The 25,874-nt window shown below is 41.7% G+C and overlaps 1 protein-coding gene and 1 long non-coding RNA gene across 3 annotated transcripts in view; one reads left to right on the forward strand and one right to left on the reverse strand.

Annotated features, from left to right (window-relative positions):
- Positions 1-25,874, forward strand: part of B3GALT1 (beta-1,3-galactosyltransferase 1) — a 333,237-nt gene that overhangs the window by 268,159 nt on the left and 39,204 nt on the right. The gene's annotated exons all lie outside the window — the stretch shown is intronic.
- The window catches only part of LOC310833970, a 30,712-nt gene continuing 8,286 nt past the window's right edge, over positions 3,449-25,874 (reverse strand). Inside the window, exons 2-3 of the long non-coding RNA XR_014559024.1 lie at positions 6,693-7,091; positions 3,449-3,700 (exon numbers count right to left, since the gene is read on the reverse strand). This is a non-coding gene — a long non-coding RNA (uncharacterized lncRNA). The remainder of the gene's footprint in view (positions 3,701-6,692; positions 7,092-25,874) is intronic.

A 25,874-nucleotide genomic window follows, 5' to 3' on the forward strand; every position in this document is an offset into this window, starting at 1 on the left:
GGGTGTTTAAAACATTGACACAGACTTTCCCAGTAGTGTGACACAGCCATGCTGTTGTTGGTTTTCCCCCTGTATTTTATTTTGCAGATGCTTTCAAGTCCTAAAATGCACAAGATTCTGGTATCTTATAAGTTGAGTGGGTCAGAAAGCCCTACAAACAAAACAAAACAAATAGATAAGCTAATGCACAGTTTTGTGTTAGGGGAGCCCTTTGTGAAGTTTCTCCATTTGAGAATTCAAGGCGCATTGGTACATTTATCATCTTCTTGTACAACCTCCACTTAACACAATCTATAATAATGGTAAATCAAGTGCTGGCAGGTGCTGGACGTCAAGGCTGTGGTTCCCAAGACATAGAGAAACAAAAAAGATTGAAGGAACGCATAAATTGTGTAGACATAGCCTGTGAACTGACTAATTAGCAGAGTGTCTTCATTAATCTAGAACGAGCCTTTAACATCATGGGGCCTTACCAAATGTAAATGCTGCTACAACACAATAATAGGTATTTTTAATAAAATAAAAAAATCCATAAGCAAAACTTCTGGGCAAAACCATTTAGAAACATGATTATTTGTTAACATAGAAACATGCAGCAAGTCCTCTAGGTATATTAGTCATACATCTAGATTTATTGTGAATTATAGTTAAGATTATATACATTAATATCAATGGCATACCCGCCACCATTTCTCTGATGAAAATAGAGACCTTCCAACATTTCTCCAATGAAAATAGGGACGTCCTAAGGAAAAGCGGGACATTCTAAGATCAAATCTGAAACCAGGATGGCTTCTGTAAATCTGGGACTGTCCCTGGAAAATAGGGACACTTGGAGGGTCTGCAATAGTTAGTTTGGCATAAAACATTCAATCCAGGGGGGTGGTCAGATGATTTTAGAATATGGGAATTAAATAATCTGACTAAAGTTGGAGAGCTGATTACTGATGGTAGATTCTTGGCCAGGGAAGTGGTTGTATGGGAAACAGGAGAGGTGGATAACCCACCTGTAGTTTCAGTATTTTCAAATACTGTACTGAAATTATTTTAGCTGAACTTGGTCCTTTTCTTTCACTTAAAAAAATTAACTCAATGGAAAAAATGTTGATTATATATTCTGAAGATGTACTGGTGTGTCAAGAATGCCTGTGGGAATGACGTTAAGTCATGACATAGCATGGTTCCTGTGGGGCATTTATCAAGACTGCTGCTTTTAATTGCAGCTCCACCGCTGCTTGCTGCAAAAGCAAAATTAGCAACAATGTGGGGGGCAAAGACTAATTGCAAACTTCGGCCACCTTATATCTTTCAAATAAGCCAGGCTGCCACCAAATTTCAAAGCTCCCAAAAAATCACAATAAACTTCGGGGGCTATTGTCACACACCCATCCCCTGAAGACTATGAACATGGCCGGGCTGAATACTTCTAGCATGCATTAAAGAGCATGATACAGCAGGTGTCAGATTCTGCATTTGTGTGGTGATAGCATAAGCGCATGAAGTACATTTGGCATTAGACATACAGTGGTACCTCGGGTTAAGTACTTAATTCGTTCCGGAAGTCCATACTTAACATGAAACTGTTCTTAACCTGAAGCACCACTTTAGCTAATGGGGCCTCCTGCTGCTGCCACGCCGCCAGAGCATGATTTCTGTTCTCATCCTGAAGCAAAGTTCTTAACCTGAAGCACTATTTCTGGGTTAGCGGAGTCTGTAACCTGAAGCGTATGTAACCTGAAGCGTATGTAACCCGAGGTACCACTGTAGAGCACAATGTGCTTCTCCTGGAAATGTCTGGCCCAAGTTCCTAAGCAGAAACGGTGTCTTATTTAGCATGGAAATTCAGTTGACTGGGTGGCCACCTTAACTGGGTTACCGGAATATACAGAGATGAATGCATAAAAATCATATATGTAGTCTAAACCCCTAAAATATTAAGAATTATTACTAATACTTTTTAATTAATTCTCATTAAAATCCACATTGTTATGTGCATTATGTGTAGCTGTTTTATTCCTTACCTTGGCATACCAGGTTTTAGAAAGTTTCAGAGGTAACATATTTATAACATACGTATATTTATAGTATATGTTCTTGTTATTAATATAAGAAGAAGCTATTAAGATAAGGGCATAATATAGAAAAAAAAATCCAGTGCTATATATTTTGCAACTTGAATGTATATATCTGTTCTATAGCAACTTACCTGTTTTGTTTTGTTTTAAATCCTCAACATATGCATTTAGAAATGTAGATTATTTAGCTCATTCAAGAATTAGCTTTACAATTTATAGCATTTAGTAGACCAGGCTCTAACAGCAAATGCTTAAGAGATAAACTTGTGTTTTTTGGGTAACTTCCTCCCACGCTTTCTTTTTTCCTAATAGGATTAAAACAAACTCTATAGATACATTAAGTTAATCAATATACATCAAACACATCAAATTATATCAAACACTTAAGATAAATAAACAGACCAGGGATGCTAATTAGGTTTACACCAGCAATATCTCTGGAGCACTGAGCAATCATAGCACAGATAAGGAAAAGGGTCTATCAAGTAGATTAGATTAAAAGAGGCTTGTGTGTTTTCCTTGTTATGCTTCAAGATCTCTCACTAGTATTTTAATATATTGCATATAGTTTTAAGTGACATGCAGGGCTCGCAATCCTCCGTTAAAACCAATGGTAGCTTTACTATTGACCTTGGTAGAAGCAGATTGCCATCAGGTTTTATATGGATAGCACACCTGGGTTACTGGTACTGATGTTATTCACCCCAGCCTTGGCCAAAACCTCATATTTGCTGTACTGCACTGTAGGATCAGATTTACTCATTCACTTCTCAAGCCTGTGAATGGAAAGAACTTTGCAAACTTTGTATAGTGGGCAGGTGTCATAGGAAGCTTAGAAGACACACAGTGAGGAAGTCTATGCCTGTCCTATCTCCATCCTGACACAACTAAACTCCAGTGCATAACCATAACCTAGTGGCATAACCATACAATGACATTATCCACCCAAGAGGTAACTTTCTGCATCAGAGTCCTCATCCTGGTAAGGTATAAAGAATTTATGTTGTGTTCATTTATAGTTTCCTTCACACAAATTCCATTTTTTTTAAAAAAGGAGGAGAAGGCACAAGCATGATAGGATGAATGCCACTTAATCAGCCAAGCAGAATTTATTTAGCCAAGACATAAAACAGCCATAATATCCTAGCAGTGCATCATATGTCACATGACCAACTTGCAGTTGATCCATGGGCCATCATTTCAAAGGGGAAGAATCTGAGATGAATCCCCAACACTGCACAAATAAGTATGTCAGAGTGGAGTTATTACATAGAGAGGGAGGAGATGTGAATTTGGAAAACCATTTCTCTCAGGATGGGTCTGTGTGCAAATGGCTGCTTTTTGAGTAGAAAGAAAGAAGAACCAGGTTGTTTGTAGGTTTATCGTTTCCAAACTGTCTTTTCAAGGCTTTCTAACAAAAGTAGGAAAACAAGATAAGATTGATTGCTGAATTTTTTAATGCATTTCTTGTTGGAAGTGCAACAGCAGGGATCAGTCACTTTGTAATTTAAAAGATTAGTTCAGCAGGATCTTTGCTGAAGGAGCATGAGTTCTGATTGGCTGTGTAGTTCTGAGGGGTTTTCCTCTGTATGTTTAGTTGAATGTTGTCCTGCTACGTGCAAAGCCTGAAATAAGACAAAAACAATCTATGTTTATTTCTCCTCACGTTATATGCTGTTTTGTTCTGGTTCCACAATAAAGTGCAATCAGGACTTTTCTGTCTGGATACCATCTGCATTATCTAAGTGAATTGCTAACGTTTCTTTGCTCAGAACAGGGAGGCATTGTTCTGCTTTTTATAAGTTTTGAAAAGCCCAGGTGATTTTCATTCTAGATTTCCTAAATGTATTTGTGGTGGGAGTAGATAAAGATATATCTACTTCATTACAGAGTTGTATGAATATAGGTGTTAGAATTTTCAGTGGATAAAGGTACAATTCATCCCTGTCCTACAAGAAATTGTGGCAGCTCTTCTTGTGCAAGAACAGTGCACACAACAAACATCTCATATATCCAATGGAGCAGAGCATTTTAGTCACAGCTTGGATGGCCATTTTTCCAAGTATGGAGGGTGAGACTTTTCCAGTTGCTAAGCAACCTCATCGCTTGCTTTCCGCTGAAGGTGATTAAAGAGAGTGTCCTGTGGTGGTTAAGAAAGCAGAATCTGATTATTTTTGAATCTCCAGAATCACATTTTTCAAAATAAATATATATATATCCTGCTTGGGTAAAGACTACAGCACAACATAAAGAGCTGATGAGGAAGAAAAATAAGCCTAACCCTAGAAAGCTGTTGTTATTGCTATATAAATACATATTGTGGTTGCATGGTTACTTCAGGAAACACTCCCATCACTATGAGGAGCCACCACTGGGGCTAGAATTGGGGGGTCTTTAGTTCTAGGTGCAACTATTCTGTACAGGTCTTTTTTTAAAAAATGTAGCCTTGAAGTATCCTCTCAAGGCTCTGGACAGGTCCTGCCCACGCATGCAGGCTGCAGGCTTCATATCCAAAATCTGGCAAACTGACTGTCCTGGCTGGGGAAGGGGTTGCAACCTGGAACTACATGGAAGAAATAAGGTGAAATACAGATCTGGCCTAATTCTGGGACGAAGACCCACTCTCAGCATTAGCATTTCTCTTTTCCCTTCCCATCTCAAATTCTTCAACACAGCCAAAGCTCACTAATATCTTCTGGACCAGGAATTTATTCCGCTGCAAAAAAAAAAAAGGTAGAAGAAGAGTTGGAAGAGCATTCACAGTTTCTGACCATAAAATTGCCTCACACGAACTTGGTTCTTGGTCTTTTAAGTGCAGAGCACTGCCATTTTCCAACATCTCCTTTAAAGCGGAGAGGAGGCAAACCGAGGTCTTTGCTACTAATCTGCTTATACTTGTCAAGTCTGTCCTTGCAGGTGTGCTTTTAAAAAATTTTACTACATAGTCACCTGCCTGAGTGCAGCAATGGTAAAAGCTACATGCCTCTCTGCATCGAGCTTTATTGTACACTACAAAACCTGCCGATTAAACAAGCAAGGCTCATGGAGTGTGTAATCTTCAACTCCTGCTCATGATTATCCCTTTTTTATTAGATGAAGAGCATCCTCCTCTCCCCTGCTAGATTATTAAATTCTTGACTGGATGGAGTCGGAGAAGATGTCATTGTGGTGTGTGTGGATTGACTGCCATGGGAGGATGAGGGCCAGAAGGAACAAAGGAAGCTGCCTTGTACCATGTCAGACCATTGGCCATGTGGTTCAGTATTGTTCACACTGACTGGCAGCGTCTCTCCAGGATTTTCAGGCAGGAGTGCAGGGAAAGGACCCGACACCTTCTGCACCCAAAGCAGATGCTGTACCGTTGAGCTAACTGTGCACTCAGTTCAGCAGCAGAACAGTTCTCAGGCAACTTTCAGCAGAAGCTCTGTGGGTATGTGGTTCCCATATCCTCGCAATAAAACAAGAAAGCACCCAGTGCCTGTGAAGTTAGCTCTTTGTTCAAAGAAACCAAAACAGTGCAGGCAACTCTTCTCAGTAGGTCTTGCCCCAACGAGGCAGTTGTGAGGACTGAAGGTCCTCACCTTCCCACAGCTGCCTAAGTCCCCTCCTCTCCAAGGTTCCCCCCCCAAGCAATCGGAGACTGTGTCTGCTTGCAAACAATCTCTCCTCTGCTCTTTTCACTTCTCTGCATGTTCTGGGAGACCAGCCAGGAGGGGAGCTGGTCGCAGCAGGAGGAGACTCCCTGGATTCTTCAGCAGCCTACGTCATCTCAGTCTCCTGGCCCTCGTCCTCTCCTACCTCTGAATCAGGGCTGCTGTTTGCCCAAGCTTCTTCCTGCTCATTAAACCCTGTTGCCTCTTCAGCTTCTGACACCTCCTCCTCCCTCTTCTCCCTCTGGCCACTCACCATCGTCCCACCATCAGTCCTCTGGCTCTGAGCCTTCATCCACAGCTGATGCCTCACACCACTCATCTGCATCCAAATAGTCTGTAACATATTGCTGACCTGCTCCTGACTCCACCTCCTGACAGGTACACACATACATGTGCACCACTTGATTTCTCATAAAGTGTAAAACTAGACCTTCACCCTATGTGCCTCTGCTGAGCGGAGGAGAGGGCTGTACATTGCCACCCCTCTCTTTTGTACTTTTAAGGATCTTATGAAAGCCTCTCTTCTCTAATCCACCAAGGTTCAATTGGCTTACTCGTTTAAAAATACATATATAGCCAATCCTGGTAGTGAAGGCACATCTTCTAACTGGAAAATAACAGCAACAGCAGCAGCAACTAATTATAATAAATTAAGGAGATGGTCTGACAAAACAGCCAGAACTTGCACTGGAACCCAGAAGGGGACATGACGATAAAAACCACACACAGTAAGTCATTTAAAAGAGATTGGCACGTTTCCCCTACTCTTCATTTCCAGTCCCAATCATCTAACTAAATGAAGTGTGAAATAAAGCTCTGCCTAAATCATTAGACAATGCCAAAGCCCTTCCTTCCGAAGTCCCCAGAGTCTTTGTTGTTTTCAAACCAAGCCTGGTTCCCAGCAAAGCCGTTCTGGAAAAGTCTGTTGCTCAAGGGGAACTTGTGGGGCTGTGCATTTATCTACCTCAGTCCAGTGACTGGAAGATCCGCACATGCAATCGACGTGGATGCCGACGCATGCCGAAATGGGGACACACTTCCACAGCAGGTTGGTCATCCAATTGTTGTGCCTTAACAAAAGTGCAGGCTCCTCCGCTCTTTCCTCTTCTCCCTCTTCCCTTCTACAGCTGTCTCTGCTGCTGTAACTTTGTGTTGTCTGGTACCTCTGACATGGAGAGAGGTGGGCTTCAGAAGAGGGAGCAAAGCTCCTTGATCCAAGATAAAAATGCCAGCAGATAGCTGTGACATCAATGTGTTGAAATGTTTCTTCAGTACAGCAGAAAGATATCTGTAGGGCTGTCTCGAGCTGAGAGTAATGGTGCTTGTGGTCTTCTCTTCCTTACACAAAAGCTGATAGCTACCCCTGATGTGAAACAGAAACTTCTTGCTTAAAATAGTAAATAAAAACAAACAACTTCTCACATTTTAAAACAGTGAGTAATGAGAACATTTGCAATAGTGTGCCCATCTGCATTGTAACGAACTGTGCTAAATTTACAATGGGCTTCTGGAATAAGGGCCTCTGTATGATATCAACTGTTCGCACTGAGAACATTGATCAAATTGCTAATTAGATTCACACACCACGGACATCAGCCTTTAATGTTAGGCTTCATTGAGCAGCAAACAGTGGCATTTGTTTTCTTCCTAATGGCCCTGAGTGTCTTCAGGAATGCAGAAGTCCATCAAAGCTCTCGGCGCAGAGAGGAACGGTCCTGACACAGCCGTATGAAACAGAGGCTGCCGCTAAGCCCATCGCCAGTGTCCCATTTTTTGTACCTGGGGGACACTTCTCCAGGCATGTGGCACTTGCTTTGTGCATTAAGATAAAGTGTGTCGGCCCCAAACATTCCTACCAGCAACTTGCAGCAGTCACAAAGCAGTGCTGTGAATATTGTGACCCAGTGTCACAGCTCCCACTGTGAATGTCATCCTAGGGAGACCTGGGACCTCCATTCAGCCATGAAGCCTTTGGGTGGTCATCATGGATGAGCTACTGTCTCACAACCTAAGCCAGTGGTGGTGTTACACTTGAACTTTGGAGCCCAAGTCCAAAGTCCCTGGGGGCCCAAATGTTTGTTGTTTGTTTGTTTGTTTCATTTATCTTCCAAGGATCTCAAAGTGCTGTACTCGGTTCTCCTCCCCCCCATTTCATCCTCACAACAATCCTGTGAGGTAGGTTAAGGTAAGAGATGGTGACTGGCCAAAGGTCACCTATTGAGCTTCATGGTTGAGCGGGGATTCAAACCCTTGTCTCCCAGATCCTAGTCCACACTCTAACCATTACACCAGGGGCAGCAACAGATGATGGGGAGCAACAGTACAGCAGGAAAGATACCTTGGGTGTTGACAATAGTCGCTGAAACGTACTTCTTTTTTTATTTAAAAAAATGCATTTGGAAATGTTTTGGGTGGTTTGGGGCATTGTGTAGCAAAGTAACAAGGCTTCATGTCCCCAGAAACCTTCTGGGCATAAGATAGAATCACATAATTGTAGAGTTGGAATGGACAAGAGGGGTCATCTATTCCAGTCTCCTAAAATGCAGGAATCTTTTGCCCAACGTGGGGCTCAAACCCACAACCCTGAGGTTAAGTCTCCTGCTTTACCAACTAAGCTATCCATCATGTACAAATATTTGATTCCCCCTCACACACACACACCTATTCTTATGCACATCTGGCATTGTAAAGCAGTTCTGGATGCTTATTAAAATGGCATCTGAATATGCTGGAGTTTGTTAGGTTCATATATCATGAACACTGCTTCTCGTTTTGCACTATAACATTTCATTAATACTGCAAGAAATCCCTTATTTCTGACTGATTCCTGAAATATTTCCCTCTAACTGTTCCCAAGGGAATTATTTGGGCATTTTGGTGAATACAAAAGCCAGCACCTGGGAGAAATGTTTCAGAAAAGGACAAGCAACCTGCTGTGTGTCAGTTTGCATGAAAACAGAATAGTAAATTGAGCCTAACAGTATGTATCTGACAGCTGCCAATTTGGCCAACACTGCCAAACATACCAAGGGATTTCAGAGCTATTGTATCCTCTGCTGCTCATTGCTGGATAAAACAGATAGATTTTTTTTCTGAAGGATTATGTAACCTATCAAGGTGCATGACAATCTACAAAGCTGACATTAAAGCAGAAGTTGCTGTTCAAAAACTATTTAAAATGAGTAAACGAAAGGAGATATTTTAAAAAAACAGTTAAAGAGGAAAATAACGATTGAGAATAGAATCGTTAAGAGTTGCAAGAGAGCTTGGAAATCAGTTAGTCTGACCCTTGCTTGGTGCAAGACGGCAATCCAGTCTTAGCTTATTACATCTCCAATGAAGGAGAACCCACCACCTCCTGAAGCAGACAGGTCTTCCCATTAGGAAGTTTCTCCTACTGTTTAACCAAAATCTGCTTCTCTGCAATTTTCACCCAGTGGCTCCAATCCTGCCTTCTGGAACAGCTGAGAACAACAGCTCTCCCTGTTGTGCATGGCAGCACTTCAGTTACTTGGAGACTGTTCGTATGTCCTTCTTTAACCTCCCCCTTTTTCCAGATTAAACACACAGTGGTACCTCAGGTTATAGACGCTTTAGGTTACAGACATTTCAGGTTACAGACTCTGTTAACCCAGAAATAGTACCTCGGGTTAGGAACTTTGCTTCAGGATGAGAACAGAAATCGTGCAGCAGTGGCACAGCAAGCAGCGGGAGGACCCATTAGCTAAAGTGGTACCTCAGGTGAAGAACAGTTTCAGGTTAAGAACGGACCTCCAAAACAAATTAAGTTCTTAACCCGTGGTACCACTGTACTCAACTCTTTCAACTTTCCTCATAGGACTTGGTTTTTAGACCCTTTGGGATCCTGGTCACCCTCCTCTGGTCATACGCCAGTTGATCATTGTCCATTGGTGGTACCAAGAGTTGCACACAGGATGTAGCAGGGATCTGTTGATGCAGCCCAGAGGTGCCATCTTCTCAGGTTGATTGAGGGAACTGATGTGATGTCCTGATGTGGTGAAGAGCTGGGGGCATTGCCAAACATCCTCAGAACATTGAGAGGGCCCAGTCCCTTCAAAAAAATCAGGGGGGGGGTAACTACCTTGGCCCCTGGTTGCCAGTGCAGTCTAAGATTGCAGGAGCATTTCATCAGCCACAGTTATTTACAACCTGTGCAGGGCAGTTGCACCCAAGTTGAAGAGAGGCCTGCACAAACTGTTGCCCTTGAAAAAGTAATAATAAATGTGGCAGGAATAGAGTTTGACAAGGATGTGCAATTGTGCCTTAAAAGGTAAAGGTAAAGGGACCCCTGACCATTAGGTCCAGTCATGATCGACTCTGGGGTTGCGGCGCTCATCTTGTTTTATTGGCCGAGGGAGCCAGCGTACAGCTTCCAGGTCATGTGGCCAGCATGACTAAGCCGCTTCTGGCGAACCAGAGCAGCGCACAGAAATGCCGTTTACCTTCCTGCTGGAGCAGTACCTATTTATCTACTTGTACTTTGACATGCTTTTGAACTGCTAGGTTGGCAGGAGCAGGGACCAGGCAACGGGAGCTCACCCCGTTGTGGGGATTCGAACCACCGACCTTCTGATCGGCAAGCCCTAGGCTCTGTGGTTTAGACCACAGTGCCACCCGTGTGCCTTACTTTTACATTATTCACAGAGTTTCTCTAAGCTGGTGTCAAATGTTAGCTTTTGTATTTCATGAGGTCGTATTCTCTTATTGCACTGTGGTTGTTTGTGTTTTTTTGTTTCCTTGTATTTTGCATTTGAGAATCAACACCATAAACTCTGGTCCCTTAGACCAGATTTTTTAAAAAGTGGGGGCAGGGATTTGAAGTTTCCAGTTAAAAGGAAGGTGTGGAGGGGAGTCATCCCAGCACAGATGTCCCCAGCAATCATTTTAGTCAAGGACCTGGTACAACGGATTTGCAATTAAGTGAAGTGAGCTGCTATAGTCAAGCTCTGTGAGATGTGTTTTCCTCTAACTGCCATCAATCCATAACAAAAAAGTCAAATAAATTTGAATGATGTTGGGAAATCACAGGCTAATTACTAGTATTACAGCAGCAGAGAAATAGGGGCTAAATTCATCAGATAAATTATTCATTGTGAATTATATCATTATTAGTATGATATACTTTGATGAAGTCCTGGTTTAGCTGCTTTTTTGGCACATTGTAATAATGTCAATTTTCATTATTTATGGAGTCATTTCTCACATTTGTCCTGTTCATGCCTTGTATAATGTATTGCAGATGCAGTTCTCCACCATTAATGAACTAAGCATTTGGCAGAGACAAACAAAGGAAGCAGAGTTACCTAAGGAAAGGGGAATGAGGAAGCAACAGCAGTGAAGCTCAGTTGCAGTTGCAGTTGCTTGAGTGTGTGTGTGTGTCTTTAAGTCACCCTACCATTTTAGATTTGAGTTTAGTGCAGCTGCCTCTGAATGGGGGTTCCCGTGGTCTGCAATACCCATTAAAATCCCCGAACTGAATAAGTAGGGCTTTGGGAACGCATACGAGGTGGTTCAGTTTGGGGTCTTGAATACTCATTCTAAATGCCTCATATATATTGATCAAAGTAACTGGAGAATGAAGACATAGGCAAAAGGTTGGATTTACAATAGGAAGGCTGTAATATAAACTTTTAGAGAAAGGAGGGAAAAGGATATTAGAAGCTGTGCTGCTTTTATGGCTGCAAGGTGGCTTTTAACTTAAGTAGCGTGAAATGAGATCACCTCGATGGCTTTGAGTCTTTCCCGAACCTCTCTTCACCTGAACACAGGATGATTCTTTGCCCTGCTAATCATTCTATCGTAAAGATCTATAAGGTAGAGACACATTTTGGTGGCCTTCTTGACTGGGCCCCAGAACACACAGCCAAGGGTTCCTCCACATCACCTATTTATTGAGCATCCATCCTGATTCGCTGGCACAAAGCTTCTGCAGCATGGCCAGCCTTGATTGTCCATTTGCTCTGATTTGTTTGCAGGGCAATTGTGAAACAATGAGCATTCACCCAGATTTACTTGAGGGGTGTTTAATCACCCATGCTCCACCCCCCTCCACACACACACATCACTTTTCAAACTGCAAAAGTCTGGGTTTGTTTGCTTTTTAAGTGAATTTCTTGCACTTGAACCACAGGGCACTTTAATCCGCTTTTATGTGCTCGGTTTCTTTCCTCAAAATAGTGACAGTCTGGTGGCACCCCAAGAGAGGAGAAAATACATCAGGGATGGCAAGAAACCCCACACAAAATTCCATCTCTAGACACATCAAATGTGACAAACCAGTGTCACAAAGCAGCTCAGTCTGAAAGAATCGTTTCCAGAGCCTAACAGGAAAATTTCCTTCTAAGCAGGCCAGACTGGTATCATTTCTTTACACAGTTTTCACAGCACCAAAGGTACCAACAAAGCAGTGTTCAAGAGCCTCTCCTCAGCTTTTGCAATACACCTTGAATACCATCACCTTGAATCGCCTTGAATACCATTGCCTTCATAGCCAAATCTCTTCCACCACCGTCTCCCTCATCAACTTGCACCGTTGCCTTCAGCGCAATTTCACCTTTTCCTCCTCTGCCCTGCCTTCCTTCAGTTCAAATTGACTAAATTACCTTCGCCTTCTCCACCTCCTTCATGCTTCATGGCTTGTTGGTTGAACATACTCATTTATTTATTTGTTTATATATTTGTTAAATATATCCTTCGAAAGGAACCCAGAGCAACAGAATGAGATTGATCAGATCAAAAGTATTTGTTGATACAGCAACAAACTAATAGTGCTTGGTAATGAACAAGCAAAAGGAAACCATTCTACAAGAACTCAAAAAGGATGCACAGTTGTAGCGTTTTCTGCTAACTGGGTATATAACATATTGAATGCTTTTCATAACTCAACTGGAAGTATGAGATGGGTTTAGAACTTTGATTTTGTTCCTCCTGCTCTCATTATTTTGCCAACAGCCTGATCTATAAATGATTCCTACATCTGCTCCCCTTGAAAAATGGGATGAGGAGCCTATGGCCTCCCTCCAGATGTTGTTCAGCTATAACTCACATCTACTGGACATGCAGGCTGGGAATTATGGGAGTTGGGGGTCCAACAACCTCTGGTGAGCCACTCCTGCTAGACCAGTCTGAAAACTGGCTCGTCCAGAGGTGGGGAAACTTGCCTCCCACAACTTCCAGCCAACAGTGCCAAAAGGCCAAAATAAATAAACAATCAAAATGAAATGACTACCCTACAAGATGCCTTGTAGAAACCTGAAATAGCCACAAAATTTAATGCTGCATTATGAAGTACAGAGAAAGTTACAAGAACACTCATCAGCTTCAAAATGTTACAGCTTTCTGTATGAACAACGATCTTCCATAAATAATAAAGAGCTGTTCTGTCTTATTTCATAACTTATGCAGAAGACTGAATAACGTGTCACGGGGAGTTACAAATGCATCATGTCTTAATTTGCAGCTGTCTCACTTGGAAACCTGTGTGAGCTGCACAACAGATATCTTAAGAGAACAACGAGATAATCTGCTAGTCCACAACTGTGCAAATACATTCCATGAGTTCCTATAAGACTTCAAGGAATGTGACTGTCTTCAGCCTTGTAGCATAGCGCTCAGCACAAATGTCTCTGATATGTAGTGGCTTTCCTCTATTTCTGGTGTCCCACCATGAGGTCTGTTGCTTCAGTAGCCAAAATGGCACAATGCACATACAGCAGGAAGATATCAGCAGGCTTGAGGTATACACTTGTACTACGAAAAAGGGGGAGGAAGCCCCCAAACCAGCCCAATGAAGTTATAGTATCACAACATGCTAACAATTGACAGGCGGTTTTACAATTGCACGTTAAAATGAGCATAAAGCTTACCAATGGTCCAAGTAACAGTATTCAATAGCTTCCCATCCAAAATAGCCCCAACGCCGATGGCATTAGAGTAACCTAAAAGGGAAGTGGGTGGTGCTGTGGTCTAAACCACTGAGCCTCTTGGGCTTGGAGATCGGAAGGTTGGCAGTTCGAATCCCCACGACGGAGTGAGCTCCCGTCACTCTGTCCCAGCTCCTGCCAACTTAGCACTTGAAAAGCATGCCAATGCAAGTAGATAAACAGGTACTGCTGTGGCGCAAAGGAAAATGGTGTTTCCGTGTGCTCTGATTTCCGTCACAGTGTTTCATTGCACCAGAAGTGGTTTAGTCATGCTGGCCGCATGACCCAGAAAGTTGTCTGTGGAGAAACGCTGGCTCCCTCAGCCTGAAAGCAAGATGAGCGCCGCAACCCCATAGTCGCCTTTAGTCGACTTAACCATCCAGAAGACCTTTACTTTAAACCCTCAAAATGCCCCCCACCCAACACTTCTTCTGGAGGCAGTTCCCTAATGAAGACTGCAAGGACCAGAAATCAAGGGCTGGAGGTCAAGTAGAATCAGCCATCAGAACTAGGCAACTCAACTATAGGCGAACTATACCTCCCTCCTTCAAAGTGAATGGGACATTCCACAGTCAGAAAAGTTTGGATTTGCGCATTGCGGCATCTGCTAAGCTTTGAATGGGGCTGCATAACTCTTCTTTTCTTTTTCTTAAAGGCAGAACTTTGGGTCATGACATCTTTATGCCTTCTTCCCTCTCTTTCCCCCCACCCAACGTCAACTTTCACTTCTCACATCTGAAACTTGTTCTTGAAACATGGCTCTAGTTCTCTTGTGTTTAATACCAGCTTGGTTCAATTATTTCTCAGCTTTATTACCACAAAGTAAACTGAAGTCTTGCAGTGAACATAATGAATTCATACTCTATTCAAACAAATCCAATTTAACGTAACATTTAAAGAACAGCTTTATTTGGAATATTTATAATGCATATGCTGAACATCCTTATTTTCTTCCACAAAGGCAAAGGGGGGGGGGACTGTTCTTCCAGCAGCTAACTGCTATATTTCAGATGAGAAATAGGCTTTAGCTGTTAATTTCTTTCTAGTACTTTGCATATCATTATTATTCAGTAACAACAGTGCCTGAACTGTTCGGCTTCAACTCCTAAGTACTGTGGGGGCAGACGGTGGCTTTTGCCTAACTTACATTATTATTTTGCTATTGTTTTATATGTTGACTTGAGGAATGCATCCAAAATAATTGTCCAAATTTCAGTATTATTACTATTACCATTATTTATTACATTTCTTGCCAGCCATTCACCATGAGGTTCAAGGGCGTGCAACAATTTCAAAATACAATATTAAAAAAAGTTAAAACAGATTGTAATCAAGGGAATGGGGTGGGTCCTAAATCTATTTATCAGGTGTCAAAGGCCAGGATAGCAAGATACATTTTCAGCACATGTCAAAAACTATGTAATATAGGGTTGCCATAATTCAAAAAGTAAAAAGCAGGACACCCCGAAAGCTGTTGAGCCTTTTTTTTACAAATACGCACAAAAAAGCGATTTTTCAATTAACTTGTCTATGATCCAGGACAAATACTGGTAACGACTGGGGGAAATCTGGATGTATGGCCATCCTAAGTAATGTAAGTGCCTGGCACACCTTTGTAGAAATGGAACTCTAGAAGTTATCACAAATAATTCCCTCTCCCAAGCTGCCACCACCACCCCAAACTCGTGAGTGCTTTAGAATTCAAATGGCAAAACAATAAAATACAATATAAGAAATAAAAGAAGCAATCAAACGACAATTGAAAATCAGTATGACTAATTAATGCAGACACGAGCCACAGTTTGGGAACCCCTTGTTTTAGCAAATAGGATTAATTGTAAATTTAATCACAATTCTTGTGAGTGCTGAAAGTGCAATGGGATGCTAAAGTTCCCTATCCCTCCTCTTCGCCTAATTAGAAACGGGTCTTTTTGAATGAGCTCCACAAAACTTCCCACACGACACGAGACTGTATCGTTGCACAATTGGTGGGAGGGTAACTCTTTCCCTCAGAAAAGCAAGTTTGCAGTAGCACTGGGGCACCATCTTGCCGCACAGATCTGCACTCATATGGTTCCATTTCAAGCAGTCACCTTTGTGGCAGAACGTATATATAGATTGAGTCTGAGAATACTGTAGTTCAGTTGTGGGATAAGGCTCCAGGCAGAGCTGGCCCTACCATTAGGTGGAGCCAGGCAACTGCTTCAGGTGGCTAATCCTGGACCTCAGGTGTGATAGAAGCAGCCAGCATTGAGGTCCAACTATCTTCTGTATGTGGGGTTTTGTGGAAGAGTGCCATCTTGTCCTTTGCCTCAGGCAGCAAACCTTTTGAACCTTCACTGGTTCAAGGAGAATTTTCCCAAAGCCTTTCAAGGAACTGATAATTATGTGCTTGGTTTGGAAATGAAATTCCAAATAAGAAACACAAATAAAAACTGTCATTTTATATACATACCAGTGACTGGCTTTAATTTCTCCTTATCCAAGGACACACAATTGATCATAACATAATAGCTAGGAGCTAATATTGATTAATGATTACACACACAAACACATTCACAGACTCATTATTCAAAGCATTCATATTTCAGTAGGACTCATCAGACATAAGCTCTCTCGGGACCAAGACACAAACACCTAGGAAATTGTTTACCGACAGAACTTACCCATATGTACCAGGGGATCCAGTTCTGCTCTCATTATACATCTGGGAATTGTATACTTGCATGTGAAATCAATTATATTCTAATCCCCAAATCTTTCTCCTGATGGTAATGGGCTGATTTAGATGAACTGTGCTTCAGTGTGGATTGCGAGGAAGTGAGACTTGTTTGGCACTACATGAAAGTTGTGTGATGCAGCGATTATGTGTTGCTTTTTTTCTATGTGCTTTTAGTAACCAACTTTTGCAAAGCTTTGCACTCACACCCTGATGCAATGAGACACTGAGACAACAGAGTAAATTGGGAAATTGGTGCACAGTAGGCACCGAACTCACAAACCACAATTCACCAGATTCACTTGGATGAATTTCTTTCTTTTTTAATTTAAAAATAATTTTATTTGCACAGCATTTGGTTATTTAAAACTTGACTCATGTTAGAATTATGCACAAGAATTATCGGAATCACATGGGATCCTTTATAAAACAATATAAAAAGTAAAGCGCACAATCCTTTGGGATACTGCCAGCGAGTATTCTTGCTAAGATTTACTCTGCAAGAAGTTGGGCATGACATAGATGCACCAAGTGCTGCATAAAGTTTTTGAAGCATGCATTTATCTCCAACTTGGATGAATTTCTACATAGAAAACAGGGACAGAATGCTCTGCATTCAGAGCAAATCTTCTACCCTTCCTCGGGGAAAAGAATATTGGCTTACAGGGAAGGGATAGAAAAACAGCCAGAAGCAATTTGAATTTTCAGAGTATGGGAAAGAGCTGTGAGTTTAGGTTAGCTACAAGGAGTCTTCAGACTTGTGAATGGTCCAGATTATTGCCTTGAGAATCTGATGTAGGATTGGTGGTTGTGCTGCAAGCTGTAGGATTCTGTTTGCTCGCACTATTCCCTGCTTGTCTCTTTGTAAATACAGTGGTACCTCGGGTTACAGACGCTTTAGGATACAGATGCTTCAGGTTACAGACTCCGCTAACAGAGAAACAGTACCTCGGGTTAAGAACTTTGCTTCAGGATGAGAACAGAAATCATGCTCCGTCGGCGCAGCGGCAGCAAGAGGCCCCATTAGCTAAAGTGGTACCTCAGGTTAAGAACAGTTTCAGGTTAAGAACAGACCTCCAGAACGAATAAGTTCTTAACCAGAGTTATCACTGTAATCAAATGTTACAAAGATACCATGAGTTTAATTCTCTGAGACAAATGGATATTTAACCTATTGGCGCTGTTGTAGGGCTTCTGTTTCTTTGAAGAATGGGGAGTATGTAGTGTTCATCTAAACTTTTTTTTAAAAAAATAATGCTAATTGAAATTGGAAATTTGTTAAAATAGCAAATGATTTCAAAATGGCATGAGTTCACATATGTAAACCTCCTTAAATTCTCAATGGGACCTCCCCTCTAGTAAGTACATTTAGGGATTGCAGCCGTAGAACTGCAGGCTGTGACAGTTGTGTTAATAGCAAACACCCAAAGGCTGGATGCATTTTGGATTAATCACATTAAGTTATGAGAACATAATGTATGATTTAGGGAAAGTATCTCAAAATGAACATTTTCTCTCTTTTCATAAGATAAAGCATATATATTCGACCATATAATTAGTCAATTAATGTTTGTAAAAGCTTTCCAGTCTTAGAAGACATCCTACTAGGAAAAGAAATAGTAGGATTTTTATTTTTATTATTTTTTTGTGATGGTGGATTTCCAACAAAGGACTGACATATCTGGCTGCAGAACTCCTATAGTTACTAGTCAACTGGGATATACGATAATCCTGTCAATGCAAAGAAGGATGTTGCAAACTACATTTGCAGCCAAAAGCACACTGGGGGCTCAAAGCTAAGCTCTGCAGAACAGCCTGCAGTCATGTTGTGCTGAGCTAGAATTTTGATGTCTTCTGATTCTACCTTCTGTGGATTGGTCTATGTGAAGCAGAGCCTTCCCTATGCAGCCCCAATGCTTTGGTTTAACCTCTGGCAAGAAACAGTCCTGCAGCCATTTCAAAACAAGTTAAAACCTTTCTCTCCGCCCCCCTTTTCCCCTTTTACCATGGAGTCACTGGTCTTTGCCCCCCTCTGCTGCTTCTACATGCAGTTACTGGTTTATACCATGTGCTTGTGTCATCTTAAATGCTGTCAAAGGTTGGTCGACACTTGGTGATTTCTTTGAAATGTGGAGTGGATTTTTAAAAATTTCTTCTAAATATAAAATACATGAATAAACCAGTCACTTTCAGAAGTTTCACGAGCCTAAAGAAAGAGAACGAGAAAGAGAACGAGAACAAGAACGAGAAAAAAGAAAAGTTTTGCTTCTTTTTTCCATATATCCCAGGTGATGCGCACACACCTCTGCTCTCAGAAGCATCCTCTTCCCATCATCCTTGAGGCAGTGTAAAAATGTCTCCATTTTAAATAATTTACCCAGTAAAGTTTATTGTAGGCAGTGTTTTGCCCCACCCCACATTACAGTTTTATGCCTGTTGAGAAACTGGCCTTCTAGAAATATCCCCAGTTTACTTCAACAAAGAATGTGGAAAGTCAGTGACCCTTAGCAATGTTTTGCCTCTCATCCCTTCTCTTTGAAGAAAAATAATAATCAGTTCGGCTCTGCTTTCTCTCACTGCCTGTTTTTCGTTGTTTTTTTGGTGTGTGTGTGTGTTGTTCTAGGAGATAAACACCTTTTGCTAGCTACAAATTTCAAACCATTTACTCTGGCTTAATCCCTTCAAGGTCAATGGGATTACTGCCGTGTAAACACTTTGAGAATGGGGAGGGAGGTCACTATCTGTTTATTGTGTGGAGAATAAAGCAGTAATTAATCAGTAGCCATTACAGATAACAGCAGTGCAAAATGGCATTAGTCCCCAAATTGGTTTGTGAGTGAGAACTCAGAATTGTTTTTTGTTTTTGTTTTTTGGTTCTGTGGTTCAGTCTGGTTCTGTGGCATTTTACAGAACTGTAGGGTCTTGAAAGGAGAACATTTATGTTCCATCCAATTCTGATACACAGGAACAAAGTAAAATGTGGAATCCTGTCTGAGATCATATAGAAACATCTGTCTGGTTTGCTTCCTTAGGTCTAAAGTTCCTCAAACATTTTAATCTTGGGCATGTTAACACAAAAGCAGGCTAGTCAATCAATGGGAGTCTTTCTCCAATAGCTCACAATGAACAGGAGCATTCCCTGTGTTATATTCCTGGTTTTTGGTATTCAGGTGGTTAGGTGAGTGTCTGTCTACCTATCTGTCTGTCTTTCTACCTATCTACCAACCATGAGCTCTGCAGTGCTCTCAGGACTATTCTTGGTTCAACCCACTTTCCATTCTTTCTTCATGTTGCAGAACCCTCTGGAATGGCGTGATATATGGTGCAAGGAGACTTTGCTGAAAATGAAGAGCCCCTTTTGCACCTGGAAGTATTTTTGCTCAGGAACTTTTGATTCAAGATATGCTAAGTGTTCTGTTACTTGGTTCACCTTCCTCACCAACCCTGCCTTCCTGGCAACTCAAACACACCCCTCCTTGCCAGACCCTTCCTTTAATACCTGGCCAACTAAGTCCAATTGAACTCAACAGAACATCTGAGTGAACAGGACTGGGCTGTTAGAATTCCACATGCAAATTTTGTGGTTGACCAGCTGAGCATAAGGACATTTTAATGGGAACATAGGAAGCTGAGTCAGACTACTGGTCCATTTAGCTCAGAATTTTCTACATTGACTAAAAGAAACTCCCCAGGATTTTCTGACAGGAGTCTTGCTCCGCCCTGCTCAGACAAGTAAGGGGTTCACCCCAGGACCTTCTGCCGCCATAGCAAATGCACTAGCACTGAGCTACAGCTGTTCCACATCTTCATTGTAAAGTTTGCAGGGGAGTGTGAAGTTTCTTGTAGCACTCCATGTAGAACAGCATAAAAAGAATGAATTGCATGCAAGACTGCTATGGCAGATGGATATTTTGCTTCGCGGTGCATCATTTCTCCTTCATTACAATAGTCCAGTTCTTAAAGTCCTGGAATCTTCAGTTATGCTTTGCCACAGATATTTACGTGGCCTCTTTAACAGGCCACTGAAGTATTGTGTGTGCTTATAAAGATTCTTAAGGATTTCAAACTGCATGGTGTAGTGGTTAAAAGCAGTAGATTCGTAATCTGGGGAACCGGGTTCGCTTCCCCGCTCCTCCACATGCAGCTGCTGGGTGACCTTGGGCTAGTCACACTTCTCTGAAGTCTCTCAGCCCCACTCACCTCACAGAGTGTTTGTTGTGGGGGAGGAAAGGAAAGGAGAATGTTAGCCGCTTTGTGACTCCTTCGGGTAGTGATAAAGCAGGATATCAAATCCAAACTCTTCTTCTTCTTTATGTGTCTGAGTTTGGGACATAAATGGTGATTGGCAGTAAGTGATGCCTGCATTTGGATCACACGACAAAAAGGCATACAAGACTTGGAACTCAAGACAACTATTCCCTTGCTTCCGTCTTAAGTGTACATCCATCCCTTTGGTAGCCAGTAGCAAACTGATCATCTTGACCTTTAGTCGGAAGTGTAGCTCATGCTGATTCTTCAGCAGCAGTGAAACTCTAGATGTTTAATTTCTGGGATTCCAGTTCCCACAGCAGAGGAGTTGAATAAATAAATGTGAGATTATACTCCTTCAGCTCAGATTCTCACCGAAAACCTGTACGCAGTATTTTCTGAGCAGTATGTATTGATCTAAAATTATTCATCATTGCAATTAAGGAACAAAATGAAATATTTCAGCCATGAAATGCATAACAGAGAAAGATTCCAACATATAACTTAACAAATGGTTCCCATCACAGCTGAAAATCATTACTCATTATCTTCCTTAGCCTAACAAAATAGTTAATTTGAACATTTCAGCCACAAACCAAAGACTTGACAAAAACATTTGGGGTTTTTTCTTACCCACTTCCCAACTCTATTCAAACCAGAATTAATAGATTTAGTACCAATTCCAAATCTCTTTTATATTCCAGTTCTATAGCCAAGTGGTCCATTCATAATAACCAGCCCATTATATCTAGGATCATTTTTGGACATTTTCTCCAAAAAAAAGAAAAAAAACCCTCTGTATTTTAAGATATGACCACCAACTGAAATAATCCACATTTCTTGTCCCACAGTTCCAGTAACAAATATTTGCGTTACTGATTCACCCCACCTTCCAGGGGATAGGAAACATCTAAGCCAAGCCTTGGAAAAACTATCCTTAAAAACTGTTGCATAAAAATGCTTTTCAAACCATCTGTTCAAAATCTTACATTCACACATATTCTCCAAATCTTACATTCACACAGAGCTGGAAACAAGGAAGAAAAGCCCAAGGTGTCACTTTTATATATTATTATCGTTATCATCATCTCACCCTTTCATATTTCCCAGGGTGGTTTTCTTATTAAAATGAGAAAACAAGCATATCACAGCAAAAATTACATACACATTAAAATACCCAAAGCAGTATAAAGCATGTCAGCACCATGATAAATCCAATTCAGATGCTATCTTAAAAGGCCCAGGGAAATAAAATGGTCTTTGCATGGCACTTACAAGATGATAGGCAGGAAGAAAGCATCTCTGGGGGAAGTGTGCCAAAGGGAGATTGCAACAACTGAAAAGGTCCTCTCTCCAGTCCCCATTCATCTAACCTCAGAACGCAGAGATACCCAGCTAAAAGGTCTCCAAAGACTAACTCAGTGTACAGAGTTACAGTGAACGTGTCCAGAGGAGGGCAACCAAAATGATCAAAGGCCTGGAAACGATGCCTTATGAGGAACGGCTAAGGGAGCTGGGCATGTTTAGCCTGGAGAAGAGGAGGTTAAGGGGTGATATGATAGCCATGTTCAAATATATAAAAGGATGTCACATAGAGGAGGGAGAAAGGTTGTTTTCTGCTGCTCCAGAGAAGCGGACACGGAACAATGGTTCCAAACTACAAGAAAGAAGATTCCACCTAAACCTTAGGAAGAACTTCCTGACAGTAAGAGCTGTTCGACAGTGGAATTTGCTGCCAAGGAGTGTGGTGGAGTCTCCTTCTTTGGAGGTCTTTAAGCAGAGGCTTGACAACCATATGTCAGGAGTGCTCTGATGGTGTTTCCTGCTTGGCTTCCAACTCTATGGCTTCCAACTCTATGATTCTATGATTCTATGATTCTACAGGAAGGTTTGTGTAGGAGAAGGTGGCCCTGTTGGTGATACAGAATGTCCTCAAACATTCTAACTTCAAAAGGGAACTGGTCTATCAGTTTCTGAAAATACAATGGAGAGAAGCAGAAAATAATTTTATTGTTCCACCCTGCAAGGGAGGAATCATGTAGGGACTAAGTGCAAGGGTGCTGTATACTGAAGAAGGACCGATAACAAGGGGGATTTGAGAAGCAGGGAAGTCAGGTAGAGGGGGCTGACGAAAAAAATTATACAGGGCCAAAGCACTAAAGGAACATTATATACTCAGTAGGATCTGATGAAGTCAGGAGATGAAAGCTGTTCAAATATTGGTTCAGATTCAGAATAACTACCCAAATCTTTGGAAGCAGCCTCCTAGCATATGTACATAATCAAAATATTTGCCTATGTTTATCAGTTGTATTTCATTAATAGTCAGTAGCACTTGTAAGAATGGGGTTCTGGCACGGTGTTGGGCTGCAGGAAAGAAAGAAATTAGGGCGGAAAGAAATGCATTTCAAAGGAGCAATCTTTTAAGAGAGTATGTTACGGTGGGAGGTTGAGAGTTAATGCAGGGTTTTATTATACATGTACATTGTAAAGAGAGGAGGGAGAGAAAGTACATCTAGGAGTGGTAAAATTCATTGCATTCGGGTAGAGAGAGAAAACAGAAAATAATAGATCTAGTCTGATTAAAAATACTCATAGTCATATATCATGAGCCACATTTCAGGATCAAGGAGGAATGTGTTTTAGAGTTTCAGAGGAGAAATATCTCCCAAAGAATAAACATACATTAACTCAGATTTGCAGCTGTTGTCTCTCTCCTCTCCCCCCCAACCCCCACCAGCTGCTCCAGTAGCAATGGCATTATTCAGACCAAAGGAGGCAAACTAGACAATTCATTTTATGAGACAGGAAGACAGAGTGCAAGAGGGATGGGAACAGCTAGCAGAGCTCTGGTATTTTTGTATTGTGAGCAGTGGGCCTAGAATGAATAAGGCAGCTCAAATAACACAGCAACATCATATATCCACGTCCAGTTTTTTTCTGTGCGGAATTAGTTGCATCTCACAGGCTCTTTTGAACTTCAGGTTTTGTTTAACAGCGAACACCCAAATAAAAAAAGCAATGGATCAATAATTCACACATGCCATTGGCTCCCATTCAACTCCTCTTGACCATGCTCAGATGCACAATTGCACAGAGAACAACGTTATCAGCAGGGGCAGGTATGAATTGCTCCAGGGATGGGCATGGATGAACTGCCACCATTGATTTCAGCGGAGAGACAATGATGTCATCCCCATGTGTGCTTGTTGCCAGTCCCCTGCATGCCAAATCTGTGTGTGTGTGTGTGTTATGTATTTATAGAGTAAATTCATCAAATAAACCCCATTTTCATTGGAGAAATGTTGGAGGTATGGAGTTATACGAACCCCGAGCCAAGGAGATAAGTAACTATACAACCTTTAGAAGACATCTGAAGGCAGCCTTGTATAGTTTTACTATGTTTTTACACATGTTGGAAGCCACCCAGAGTGCCTGGGGCAACCCAGATAGATGAGTGGGGTATAAATAATAACATCATTATTATTATTATTATTATTATTTTATTTTCATCAGAGAAATGTTGGTGAGTATGACATTAAGTTAATACCCAAAGAATCTGCACGACTCAAAGGAGTCCCAAAACAGTTACATGTGAACAACCCAAGATCATAGGCATGCTTTGCTAAAGTCAAGGAGGCAGACATTGATAGCAAAGGAGAAACCTTGTACTCAGTCCTCCGTGAGACTTGATTGGCTTAGTTCCTCAAAAAGCAGGTTCTAGCAGGTTCAGTGGTTGTTTCCGTCACTCCCCCCCTCCCTCCTGGACATTGCCTTTTCAATAATGGTATCACGTGGCATGCCTTTGAGGCTGGAGCAGCAATTTACCTGCCACCCCACCTTCCCCCTTGTTGGCATGAGCAGCAAGGCCTTTTAGCAGGATGTGGCCTTTCATCTCCAGGCAATGACTAGGTTTTGGATTGCACAGGATCCCTAATCAAAGTAGGCCAGATATGTAAATTGGTGTTTCCAAGAGTAGATTCCCACCCCCCCAAAAAAAATAATCCACAAATTTAAAGCTGCAATCCTGTATCACTTACCTGGGAGTAAGTGCCATTGAGTACACCGAGAGTGAAGACATCTCAGTAAACATAGGATAGGGGGTGAATATTAGATAGAGACAAACTAGTAGGTTTCAAGCTTATCACAGTTAAGATTAGCTGTTGTGTTGTGGCCGATATGTGTTTCTGTTTTATACCCACAATTACTGTAACGGGAATCGAGGAACAGCGTCATGTTGCTAACCCTCCAAATGGAAAGGGCATGGATTGATCTTTGTGGGCCTTTGCTTCCCATGGAAGCAAGCTTAGCACATCGCTCTCTCCTCAATGGGCTGAGCGAAATGAGCCCTTGGAGTGTTTACAGATTCAAGGTTAGCAGGGCAAGAGAAGAATTAAAAGAGCAACGCCAGCCTATCTGGTCTCCCCACTGTGCATTTAAAAGGTTTTAATATTACAGTGGAAAGGATGTTATGGATTAAAAATGTAACTAACTGGCTTGGGGCGGGGAATTGTGTTGGGTAGTTACTCTGAAAGTTCCCACCACCTCACCCCAAGACAGAAAAGGAATTCATTGCTGATGGTACTGCTTATGTGACCTGGAATTTAAAAGCAAAAAAATAAGCACCAAGACTGATGCATTAGCTTGCAGACAAAATCAATTATCTAAAGGTCCAGGTTTTGGATAAGTATCTTGATCTCAGGGGCTTGCAATATCAATCAGAAAAGTTTATGAGACTATCCCGAAAGTTTCTAAACAGTTTCTTTTCTGTGAGCTAAACTACATCTGGAAAGAATTATGCATTTGGTTTGCTTTCCAACTGAACAAGAGCACAGGTTTATGGTTAAGAAATAAGATGTATTTTCTTCCAAATATATTGGCTTTTCCCATAAGCTGTTCAAGCGTAGCCAAGTGTAATGTGAACATGATAAAAGGGATATTGGGGTCATGCCCCTTGATCCTTCCACCAACATTTATGACAACTACGGGGGGACTTTAGCCTTCCAGATGTTTTGCTGAACTACAGTTCCTGCCAAGCCCCAGTAAGCATGGTCAGTGGCCGGGGATTGGTGAGAGCTGTAGATCAGCAACATCTGGATGTCCCCCACATCTGCTTTATGAGTTGAAGGCCTGTAAATTGCACAGAACTTGTACACGTGCGCTCCCAGGAAAGATTGGGAGAGGGGAAATGTTGCGCGAGCACCAGCAAGAAGACTCTTATCTCAAGAGTCATTGG

Source organism: Podarcis gaigeae (genome assembly GCF_964106915.1).
Source record: "Podarcis gaigeae genome assembly, chromosome: 1".
NCBI lineage: Eukaryota > Metazoa > Chordata > Lepidosauria > Squamata > Lacertidae > Podarcis > Podarcis gaigeae.